The sequence below is a fragment of the Suncus etruscus genome, chromosome 12 (genome assembly GCF_024139225.1).
Source record: "Suncus etruscus isolate mSunEtr1 chromosome 12, mSunEtr1.pri.cur, whole genome shotgun sequence".
Taxonomy (NCBI): Eukaryota; Metazoa; Chordata; class Mammalia; order Eulipotyphla; family Soricidae; genus Suncus; species Suncus etruscus.
In genome coordinates this window covers 26,566,266-26,578,830 of record NC_064859.1, presented here as the reverse complement: position 1 = coordinate 26,578,830, position 12,565 = coordinate 26,566,266, and the positions used below count along the sequence as shown (strand labels likewise).

General features: G+C 36.7%; 1 protein-coding gene, 1 long non-coding RNA gene and 1 other non-coding gene across 3 annotated transcripts in view; 1 reads left to right on the top strand and 2 right to left on the bottom strand.

Annotated features, from left to right (window-relative positions):
* The window catches only part of PPP3R1 (protein phosphatase 3 regulatory subunit B, alpha), a 66,420-nt gene that overhangs the window by 20,554 nt on the left and 33,301 nt on the right, over nt 1-12,565 (bottom strand). The window lies entirely within an intron of this gene.
* On the top strand, nt 1,223-1,327 carry LOC126025308 (U6 spliceosomal RNA). Its single transcript, XR_007501331.1, has one exon. It is a non-coding gene; the product is annotated as a U6 spliceosomal RNA (small nuclear RNA).
* LOC126024706 (uncharacterized) lies at nt 8,948-9,892 on the bottom strand. The gene is made up of 2 exons (XR_007500888.1): nt 9,825-9,892; nt 8,948-9,071 (listed from the first exon to the last, which is right to left on the bottom strand). It is a non-coding gene; the product is annotated as an uncharacterized LOC126024706 (long non-coding RNA).

The following is a 12,565-nucleotide window of genomic DNA, read 5'->3' as shown; positions in this document are numbered from 1 at the left end:
TATACTGCACAGGCTACTGTTTTTTCAATTGTTAATATTATACAGACAACAGAAGAGAGAACCCTGATAATATTACAAGAGAACTTAATATACTATGAATTGTGGAAATATGAACACAGACCTATATATTTGTGTTCTTTTATCACAAATGAAAAACTTTCACATACAGACCTAGATTTTATATATTTGTCAATATCTTTATTTAAGCACCATGGTTACAAACCTGTTTGTTGTTGGGTTTTCAGTCATTAAAAAAAAGCATGTCCTGGGCCCGGAGAGATAGCACAGCGGCGTTTGCCTTGCAAACAGCCGATCCAGGACCAAAGGTGGTTGGTTCGAATCCTGGTGTCCCATATGGTCCCCCGAGCCTGCCAGGAGCTATTTCTGAGCAGACAGCCAGGAGTAACCCCTGAGCACCGCCGGGTGTGGCCCTCCCCCCCAAAAAAAAGCATGTCCCTCTTTACCAGTGCAACCTTCCCACTAATGCCCCCAAAGTCCCTCTTCTCCCTCCACCCCGCCCCCCCCCCCCCCGCTTGTCTTCAAACCAGGCATTGTATTTCTATCACTCACTACCATTATCATGAAAGTTGTTGATGCAGCTTTCCTTTGCTGTTTCTAAAGAAAAGTAACAAATACTTGTTAAATAAGCAAACAACAGCAAACTAAACAAGTTGAAATTAAAAATGAGGGCCATGTATTAAGACATAGCCTTTAGAGGGCAACTGTATAGCTGAAAATACATGCCTTACATGTAGATGCCCTAATCTGAACCCCAGAATCAAACAGTCCCCACTGGGGTGACATTAGTGGTTAGCACTGCCTCCTCAGATCAATCTTTGAATCTTCAAGACCATAAACTAACTATTACAGAATATCACTCAGAATACTGCTTGGGACTCCCTCCTCCAAAATAAGAAAGCTAAAAATTTCAAACAACTTTTAAGAAAAAAATTGGTATTATGGAATGCAGCATTATTAGTTTCAGAGATTTTGAAAATATACACATCAAAGTAAACATCAATAAAAAAGGATGTTTCTGTTCTCAAATGGTCAGTTGTGTATTCGGCAGCCAATCACACATCTGTATTTACTCAGACAACCATGCTCTCTCCTAAATTCTGCCTAACATATAATAAATGGATGATATGGTATGTATTCTTGTGTCCTCTTCCTTTTTAAGTCTTTTACATTAACCGAATTGTTTCATATCTTAATAGTTTCTGTGCTCGCTTCAGCAGCACACATACTAAAATTGGAACGATATAGAGAAGATTGCATGGCCCTGGCAAGGATGACACACATATCTTAATAGTATCTAAATAATATACATATTCCATTGTAGATATAAACTGCAACTTGATCCTGTTTCCTGTTTTCTTTTTTAGAATAAAGCTAAGTATATTCACACATGAATCTTCATTTTGGGGCAGAGGGTGGAGCCATAACTGGCATTGTCAGGGCTTACTACCAGCTTGGAGATTACTCCTGTCCTGATGGTGCCTATGAAACCATGTGCAGTTCTGGGGATTGAGCAAAGGGTTAGCTAAATACAAGGCAAATGCTTTAACCTCTGTATTGGTACAATATTGCTCTGGGGCCTGCATAAATCTTTTTTAATTTTTTTGGTAAATGTTTTTCTGAAATTACTGGTCAGTAAGTATATGTTTAACTTTTAGAAATTGCAAAAAAATGTTCAAGTTGTCAGCTGGACATCCCCAATAATACATACATCAGAATTCCAGTAGCTCAGCCTTGCCAACATGGTATTATTAGTCTTTTCAAGTTTATCATTCTAGTAGATACTAGCATATAATTATAATTAATCTCTCTCTGAGGACTAATAATCTTGATAATTTTTTCAGGTAATCATTGGTAATTCATATATCAATTTGTGAAGTGACTGTTTAAATCTTTTAAAGTTGGGTTTCTTAAAAGAACTGAGATTTTTTTCGATGTATACTCATTAATCCAAATCCTCTGTCAGTTGTAGTTTTGCTCCCAGACTGTAAGAAGCCTTTTCCTAGAGCAAAACTTCCCATTTTAATGAAATTTATTTTTCTTATTTTATGTGTACAAAGAATCTTTGCTTGTATTGATTATGAATGTTCTCTTATGTTTGCCTATAGAAGATCCATAGTTTTAGTTTTTACGTATATCTTTGTGATCTACATTATTTTTTGTATAAAAGAACAGAGGTTAATTTTTATTTCAAAGAGAAATAATCAATTTGTTAAGAGGCTCCCTTTACACTAATATCTTTGCTACCTACATCAAAAATTGATCATCTTTAAATAAAGATATTATTAAAAAATAAACAAATTCTTAAAAAAATTAATCATCTGTCATGTATGTTTATATCCCACATTGTTTCCTATTGATTGATTTAACTATCACATGCCATACCACAATCCTTAAAATAAGGAAACATAGGGGCCATGGATATGAGCTCAAGTTCTTAGAGTATTTGTCACATGTGCAGGCCCTGGGTTCAACTGCCCAATAAAGCATGCTCTATCCCCAAGCATCACTGGGAATAGCTCTCCTAACCCTAGTACCGGCAGGTATGGCCCTATAATGAGGGAGAAGGGTAAGGGAAGAAGGAAAGAGATAGTAGAGATAGTTTAGATAAAGGGAGAAAAGGATGGAGGGAGAAAAAGAAGGGAGAGAAAAGAAGGAAATACTGTTCACTGTAAAATCAGCCTGGCTTCTTTAAGTCTACCCATTTCCAACTGAAATTTGTAACTACTTTGGTAAAAAGTACTTTGGTAATATTTTGTTTTGTTTTGTTTTGTTTTTGTTTTTGTTTTTGGGCCACACCCGGTAACGCTCAGGGGTTACTCCTGGCTATGCGCTCAGAAGTTGCTCCTGGCTTGGGGGACCATATGGGACACCAGGGGATCGAACTGCGGTCCGTCCAAGGCTAGCGCAGGAAAGGCAGGCACCTTACCTCTAGCGCCACCGCCCGGCCCCCGGTAATATATTTTTTAAGAACAAAAAATCTACTGAGAATTTGAATCTCCATAGCATTCTAAGTAAAACTGGAACCTTAACAAGTAACAAGTCTTCTAATTTGCAATCTGCATTCAGGATTCTTTATGCCACCCTGAACAACAGATTTTATGTATATTTGATCATATTTAAACCTAAAAGTCATTTCAGTATACTAAAATTCAACTATATTTAATATAGATTTTTGCATATTACTTTTATATGCTATAATTTAACTTGCTAATTTTAATTCTACTTAGAATTCTAATAACTGGATTGGAGCAATAGTACAGTAGAAAGGGAGTTTGCCTTGCACGAAGCTAAGCATGGCCAGGAGTGATCCCTGAGTAAAGAAATCCCTGAGCACTAAGTGTGACCCCAAACCAAAAACATTCTTTTTTTTTAGGGAGGGGGGCTTTTTGGGCTACACTTGGTGACGCTCAGGGGCCCCGGGCTATGTGCTCAGAAATCGCTCCTGGCTTTGGGGACCATATGGGATGCCGGGGGATCAAACCTCGGTTCATTCTAGGTTAGCTGTGTGCAAGGCAAACACCATACTGCTGTGCCATCGCTTCAGTTCCATTCTTAAAATTTAGAATCTGTTTTGTACGCAATTATGTCATCTGAGATGAAAAATAATTTATTCCCTTTTTTAATCTGAACGTATTTCATTTCTTTTACTGGCTATCACTTCAAATTTAACTTTGCTTTTGTTCCGATCTTAGGGAAAACATTAGATTTTTCACTATTATGGAAGCAGAAGGGCTCACAAATAAGTATTAGTATGGCTGTAGGGCTTCTCTACATGCCTTTCTTAGGTTGAGGGGCTCCTCTCCTATTATATTTGCTAAAGACTACCACAATCAAATTCTGCAATAAAACAATTTATATGAACTTGCTGAATTCCCAGTTTTAAGGTAATATTTATACTACACTGTAATCTATTAAGAGTGCAATAGCATTCTTTTTTTTTTTAAGTATACACATTAAGCAAATGTGACCAAGAAACAAAGTGAGCTATTGGAAAAATGTCTCAGTGGAATGAAATGTGCAGGTATGGGATTGTTTTCTTCCCCTCTCTTATTCAGTAACTCATATAATGAGCTGCAATTGATTTTTTTTTCCTGGTGTGGGGAAGGGTTGGGTCACACAAAGTATTGCTCAAGGGACTGTACCATATTGTGGCAGGGATCAAGCTTGAATTTCCTCTACACAAAGAATTCATCAAGTCTAATCAACTATCTCCGGCCCACATTAATTGATTTTTAAGTTAAAAATCATACTCCTGGTATAAACACCACTTGCTTTTGTTTGTTTGGGGGTGCTCAAACGCTATTACTGACTGAGTGCCTGGGGAGTACTTGCAACAACACTTGGGGGGATCAGGTGGTGCTAAGAGACTGACCTCCAACTTCCTGCTTATGAAATATGTGTTCCAGCCCATTAACCTATCTCATGGGACCATTTATTCTTCTTTTATTATCCTTTTTACATATTGCAACATTTGACTTGCAAATATATTCACAGTGCAAATAGGTCTGGAGTGGCTCTGTCTTCGGTATGACACCAATTTCATTTTTTTTAATGGAGTCTGGATTATGAATTGAGCTTTTTTACCTTTAATGCTGCTAGATGGCCAGGGATATAGCTCAAAGGTAGCATGCTAGCAGCTCAAGGATTATCAGGAGGGAGAGAAGGAGAGAGAACACATTTGCTGAAATTTACCTATGGGGCTCTCAGAGTCCACACACATACACAAAGTACAGTGGGAAGTGGGTAGGGTACTTGTTTGATAATTGCTTGTGGAAATCCTAGAATTCTGAGTACCTTTAGAAGCTACTCCCACCATTACACAAAGAAAACAGCAACAACAGTAAAACTAAACCCATAGCTTTTCTATACTTTTCAGTATGAATTTTATATATTTTTGAGAAGTTTCCCCAATTTACCTAAAGAGTACTATTTGCATAATAAAACCCTGTGATACTCATCTTTTTAACAATAGGACCTATGGTCTGTCACTGATCATAGCAACTGTGTTTTCTTTATTTTTTTCAAAATGTGAATATAGGGATCACATATCTCTATAGGCTATCTTTGCATGCAAAAGGCCCAGTTTTGATCTAAGTGCTGCTTGGAATTGCCCTTGAGCAGTGGTTCAGCACAAAAACCAAAAACGTAAAATTCACTTATTTCCTCCGATCTTATATAAAGATATTATAAAAAATAATCCAAAGCACCAGACTCAAAAGAATATTCTCCAAAGATGCCACAAAAGCTATAGACTTAAGGATTCTAAAAATATATTCTTAGAGCTCACTGTTTCAGAAGAAAATGTGTCAAAAAAGCAGTACACTTGGAAGTGATGAAAAACTCAAGATGAGGAAACAGATCCAGTTTCAAAGCTCTAAAGCCTGGAGGGAAAGGTGAGTGACAGTAACTTCTTGAATGCTTTTTTCTAATTTTCTAATTTGGGGGGGGGGGAGGTAAACATTGCTATTCCTCAATCTGCTTTTTTTTTTGTTTGTTTGTTTTTGGGTCACACCGGCAGTGCTTAGGGGTTACTCCTGGCTCTGCTCAGAAATCGCCTCTGGCAGGCTCGGGGAGCCATACAGGATGCCGGGATTCGAACCACCGACCTTCTGCAGGCAAGGCAAATGCCTTACCTACATACATGCTCTCTCTCCGGCCCCACAACCTGCATTTCTAAACAAAGTGTGGAGAAAAATTAACAGCAGGAATGCATTCAAGCAACTGCAAGTAGGAGGTCAGCTCTGAGCTCAATCATTGGCACTGAAACAGCTCCCCCACCAAAAAGTACATCCATGTTTTGGGATATGCAAAGTCAATACCATATATTTCTAAGATGTTCACCAATTTGCGTATAACTGGTTTCCTGAAACTGGTATATTCACAATGTGGTTATACTTCTCTGTTTTTATACTTCTCCTGTAAGGCAATAAATGAAAAACCTATTTGAAACATCCAAAAAAAAAAAAAAAAACCTTCTAGATTTCTAACTGCTACCATTAGCTCTGTCTGAAAGTCATTCTTATTTTATTTATTTGCTGGGATCTTGGGGGTTATGCTCAGGGCTTATTCCTGGCTCTGTGCTCAGGGATCACTCCTGGTGGGACTTGGGGAACCAGAGTGTCAGGAATCAAATCGGGTGGTCTGAGTGCAATGTGAATACCTTAATTAACTCTTATACTATCTTTTCAGCCACTTGAGTCTAAGTCTAGACTATATAAATCAGAAATATACCTTATCAAAACACTTTACTCTCAAAGCGTTTCAGCGTTTTAAGACAAATTCAGTCCCATCCCCTATGTCACACTCCAAATGTTAGCAATTTATCTGTTCTTATGTTATATTACATTGGAACATAGTAGGTAAGTTTTTCTTTAGCTCTATAACACTCCCATCATCAACTCTGGAGAAAGAAAGGCATTTTCAACAAAATGCATATTCAAGAGTCTTTCGCTTGCAAGCACTAATTATTCAATTTATTTATGGCTGTTCCAGAGATCAATCTGGTTTTGTCACTGCAAAGGTCATACTGTGTCTCCAGTCTTTGCCTCACCACCACCCCTGCTGATTTGGCATTTTACTTTAAAAAATTACAATAAACTATTCAATGAGCAGTTCTTACTTTCTTCTTAAGTACACTTAAGACATTCTTGGTTTTTTGTGTTTTTTTTTTAATTTTAATAGGTTCAGAGGCTGAAGTAATTGCACAGCGGTAGGGCACTTGCCTTACATGCTGCAGACTCAGGACAAACCCAGGTTTGATCTCCAGCATCTCACAAGGTGCCTGAGCTTGTCAGAAGCAATTTCTGAGCAGAGAGCCAGCAATAACCCCTGAGCACCGCCAGGTATGACCCAACCCTATCCACCCCACCCCACCCCACCCCGCCAATTATTTGGTTCAAAGCATATTTGGTTCAAGGCACAGTTGTTATCCTGGGATTTCCACTTTTCATTAATGTATCTTACTTTTCCATCTATTAAATATTTACATCATTTTTCAATGTATATAATGAAAAAAATTAAGGCAAACCTCCCAAGTTCTATTTTTTCTAGAAACATCACTAGTCTCATTCATACCTCAGTAATTTTTTGACTAGTACCAAATTCTGGACTTAGCAATCTAAAACTTTGACTGAATTCCAATTACTTTCTTTTTTTTTTTTTTCCTTTAGTTTTTGGTCCCGGCAGCGCTCAGGGATTTACTCCTGGCTCTGCGTTCAGAAATTGCCCCTGGCAGGCTTAAGGGACCATATAGGATGCCGGGATTCGAACCAGTGTCTCTCCTGTGTTGGCCTCGTGCAAGGCAAATGCCCTGATGCTGTACTGTCACTCCAGCCCCTGAATTCCCATTACTTTTTACTGCTACTATCAGTAAACAGTTATGCTCTTTAGGGGTGGTGGTGCATACCCTGAGATTTTGTTTGGGTGCCATAGTGGTGCTGGGATCAAATCCTGGCAATTATGCAAGCTAAGTGTTCTACCCATTGTAATGTTGCTCCAGCCCAACTTCTCTTCTTTTAAGGCAACATTTTCTCCAGTTTTCAACTTTCTGGATTTTTTTATTTTTGAAATTTTATCATTACAAAAGAGGACAAACTATAATTTTTTTATTTCACCTTTCTAAGGCTCTTCAGCATGTGCTTAATCTTTAATTTAAAAGGATGAATTTTTACAAACCAGGGAAAATACTTTCTATATTTCACTAATAATTTTTGCTTCACTTTTTTCTAAAGCATCTCTTGATACTTCAGAAAGTTGCTACTTATTTCCATACATATTCTCCAATTCTCCTTTTCTTGCATATTTTCCCTCGTCTATTCATATCTCTGTTAGATAAATTAATGCATGTTATGAAATTCATCCATACTGTTGAAACTGTTAAGTCTATAAAAGCTTCTACAATATCAAACTTATATAGTATTTTGATAAAGAAAACAGTACTTCACATTTTTTGGTTTTGTTTTGGGAGTACACCTAGACGTGCTCAAGGTTTTCTCCTGGCTGTGTTTAGGGAACACTTCTGGTAGGGTTTGGGGTACCATGTGTGTGGGAGGAATAGAAACCAGGTTAGCAATATGCAAGGCAAGTGTCCTGGACCTATCTTTGTTTTAATTTGGACATATTACTTTATATTTTGTAGTTTACTTATCAGTGAAATAGTAATTTTAGATGAAAAATTGATTGCAAAATAATTCTTGTCAGAATGATTTTGTTTTCAAATAAAAGAAACTGTAGTTTAATTAGAAAAACATACACATTTCTTCTTTGTCAAAGTGTCTGTCCATTTCTTCTCCCCATTTTTTGATGGGATTAGATGTTTTTTTCTTGTAAATTTCTGTCAGTGCCTTGTATATTTTGGAGATTAGCCCCTTGTCTGATGGGTATTGGGTGAATAGTTTCTCCCACTCAGTGAAATTTTCCTATACATGGATGTACATGGAATCTATTATGCTGAGTGAAATAAGTCAGAGAGAGAAAGAAAGATGCAGAATGGCCTCACTCATCTATGGGTTTTAAGAAAAATGAAAGACATTCTTGCAATAATAACTTTCAGACACAAAAGAGAAAAGAGCTGGAAGTTACAGCTCACCTCAGGAAGCTCACCACAAAAGGGATGAGTTTAGTTAGAGAAATAACTACGTTTTGAACTATCCTAATAATGAAAATGTAAGAGGGAAATAGAAAGCCTGTCTAGAGTACAGGCGGGGTTGGGTGGGGAGGAGGGAGATTTGGGACATTGGTGATGGGAATGTTGCACTGGTGATGGGTGGTGTTCTTTACATGACTGAAACCCAAACACAATCATGTATGTAATAAAGTTGTTTAAATAAAAAAAAGAAAAACATACACATGTATGTAAGCCTCTCTTAAACAATTTGAAAAAACTAACAGCACAAAGTAAAAATCTCATAATCAAACCAGGAAGAAATTGCTTCTGCGAAACTGTTTATTTAAAATTAGAACGGTATCCTAATGGCTAAGAGGTCTTCAGGGTTTTTACAAGATAGGTCATTATTCCTTTAGAATCTGCCAACTTTTTCCTGGGTTAAGCTCTAAGGAAAGAAAAAAAAGAGAAATAATTTTTAGACAAAAGACTAGTCTTTCATCTATATTCAATCTAGAAAATAGGCAGCATATTTAAGAATTTTGTCAGAACTATTCATAATCATACTTGCTTGTTTCATCAATAGCAACAATTACCTAAATCTAATAGTCTGCTCAGACTCTGCTGAACCAACAGTATCTCAAAATCTCCTCCTCTGCTTAAACAATATATAAATACAGCTACACTCATTTAAATTCTCGAAGTTATCTATCTTACCAACTTTCTTTTTTGTCTTTTTTTTTCCTCATTTGGGGGGGGGGGTGAAATAGGGTGAGGTAGAGAAAAGAACGGGTGAGTAGGAAGTCAGTGGTGAGGTGAGTAGGAAGTCAGTGGTGAGGTAGAGGAAAAGGGGTGAGCAGGATGAGGGAGGGATGATATACAGAGAGAAGAGTGAGATCTATCTTACCAACTTTCAAGGTCTCAACTTTGACCAAATCCTCCCAACAGATTATAGGTTTCCCAGTCCACAAATTTAGCAAATAGAAAAACAAAAGTTACAACAGTCTAGAATAACTTAACTTGATAAAAAGTGAACACTGGCGTGTACTTAAGCATTTTCTCTTTATCCCAGCACCCAGACTGTATATGCAAGTTGTAGGTGCTAACTCATTTATTACAAAGCCAAAATCAGTACTTAACAACATATAATTTAGAGTTTTAGTGCCTTTGTTAAAGTGGTACAATTTAAATACTAAATTACCTGAGATTAGAGGACCACAAACGGTTGGGGATGATTATAGAATGGTAAAATTGAACTAGGTCTCGAAGAAATAGGAGTGTTGGTTTTAACATTCTTGTATGTTAAAACTGCTTAGAGATAACAAAAATGTCTTCCTATGATCAAGAGAATTTATAAACAAGCAAAATATTTTTTACTTATAATGTGTGCATAGAACATTAATAGTTTCAATGCCAGCAACTTCATTTGATAGAAATTCATCAAGATATGTATAAAATAGTATTAAAATAATTATAATTCATTAAAAAGTTAATTAGAAAAATCATATTCTAAATAACAATTCATACTTGGTCAACCACTAACAAGTACAAATAGTGACAAGTTTCATTTTATTTTTTTATATACTATCTTTATTTAAGCACCATGATTACAAACATATTTGTAGTTGAGTTTCAGTTATAGAAAAAGAACACCGGTCCCTTTTACCAGTGCAATCTTCCCACGACCAGTACCCCAAATTTCTTGCCTGTATTCAAGATAGGCATTCTATTTCTCTCCCTCATTACCATTGTAATGATGATGTTAGTGTAGTTATTTCTCTAACTGCACTCACAACTATTTGTGGTAAGCTTTATATTATGGGCTGGCTCTTCCATTCCTTAACTCTACTGTCTCTGGGTATCATTACAATAATGTCTTTTATTTTACTTAAATACCAAAGATGAGAGAGATTATCTTTCTCCCTCTGACTTATTTCATTTAGCATAATAGTTTCTATGTCCATCACGTATAGGAAAATTTCATGACTTCATCTCTCCTGATGGCGGCATAGTATTATTCCATTGTGTATATGTACCATAGTTTCTTTAGCCACTAATATGTTGTCGGGCATCTGGGTTGTTTCCAGATTCTGGCTACTGAAAAATAGCGCTGCAATGAATATTGCTGTGCAAAAGGCATTTTTGTATTGTGTTTTTGTGTTCCTAGGGTATATCCCTAGGAATGGTGTAGCTGGATCATATGGGAGCTCAATTTCCAGTTTTTTGAGGAATCTCCATATTGTTTTCCATAAAGGTTGGACTGGACAGCATTCCAACCAGCAGTGAATGAGAGATCCTTTCTCCCCAGCACTAATTGTTCTTGTTTATTTGTGATATATGCCAGTCTCTGTGACATGAGATGGTACCTCATTATTGTTTTGAAGTTTTAACAGTTTCATTATAAATGAAATTCTAAGAATGACCACTTACCTAATTCTATGGATAAAGCTGAAAAGGACTGTTTTAAAAACATTTAAAAGTTATTACAAATATATGCATGTTTTTATTTAAATATGTTAGTGTAAGAAATACTCCCAGCAGTGCTCAGGATCTTCAGGGCTGCACCTGCCAATACTTTGGGGACTATGTGGGGCAGGTCATATGCACAGGCTCTACCCTCTGAACCTCATTCTAGTCCCACACCACATTTATTTTTTAAAATGAGTTTTTTGTCATCCTGGAATTTATCAGGTGCCAAGTAAATAATTCCCAGATTTAAAAGGAGAGTCATGAATCAGTAATCTGTAGTTTATACTCTTCCCACCTGGGGTTGCAACCTACAGTTTAAGAACCTAGGATCAGGGCTAAAGTGACAAAACCATGGGTAGAGAACTTGCCTTGCAAACGGCTGATCTGGATTTGACTGCATATCATATGGTCAACGGAATGTCACCATGAGCGATCCCTAACCAGGAGCCAGGAGGAACTTCTGAGCACTTTTGGGTGTAGCCCAGAAACTGGATAATATCCAGGGTCAAAGTCTGTAAATATTATTTTATAGTAATTCAGTGACACTGAAAGTGAAAGAAATCTTCAAAATCAGGAAAAAAAATTGTTGCTTTATTATTTGGATGCCACACCAGCAATGCTCAGGTGTTACTCCAGCTCTCCACTCAAGGAATAGTCCTGGCAGTACTTAAGATGAACATATGGATCAAACTCAGCTAGGTACCTAATGTTACATTATCTCAATGTCTCTAGCCCCAACAAATTAAAAAAATTTAAACAAGGTTCAGCAAACTTTTTCTCTAGGAGATCTTAGGAAAATACCATTTAGATTTAATGGATGTGTTGAATAGTTGAAAACATTTGTTTCAACTATTTAACACGTAACACAGAAATATCCACTATGTGTGAACAGTAACAAATACTGTCAGGTAGCTGTTAAAAATACCTGAATGATGGAGACATAATTAGGCTTTGTTTTACTCAATTCTCACAATATTCTGGAAATAGTTTACCTGTATGTTTAAGATAGAAAAATATACCTACATATAATAATTATGTAAGAATTCCTAAAGGAACAATGTATAATGCATAGTAACATAATTTAAAAAGTAGTTGAGATGGCAGTACTAAGTACTTGATCACAATGTACTTTTAGTCATAAAGTTACTACTTTATATTAAAAAAAAAAAGGTTAAATGGTAGACATTTATGGGGTCAGAGCAATAACAGAATAACGAGGGCCTTGATTGAGTATAGAGACAGGAATAACTCCTAAGCATAGCAGGTATGGCCCCCAAACAAAACAAAACAAAAGCAAAAACAGGTAGAAGCTTAGATGAAGGATAATAAATCAATGAACAGGTCATTTCAATTTATGATAACTGTCATAAAAACCATAAAATACGGGGCCAGAGAGATAGCATGGAGGTAAGGCGTTTGCCTTGCATGCAGGTCATTGGTTCAAATTCCGGTATCCCATATGGTCCCCTGAGC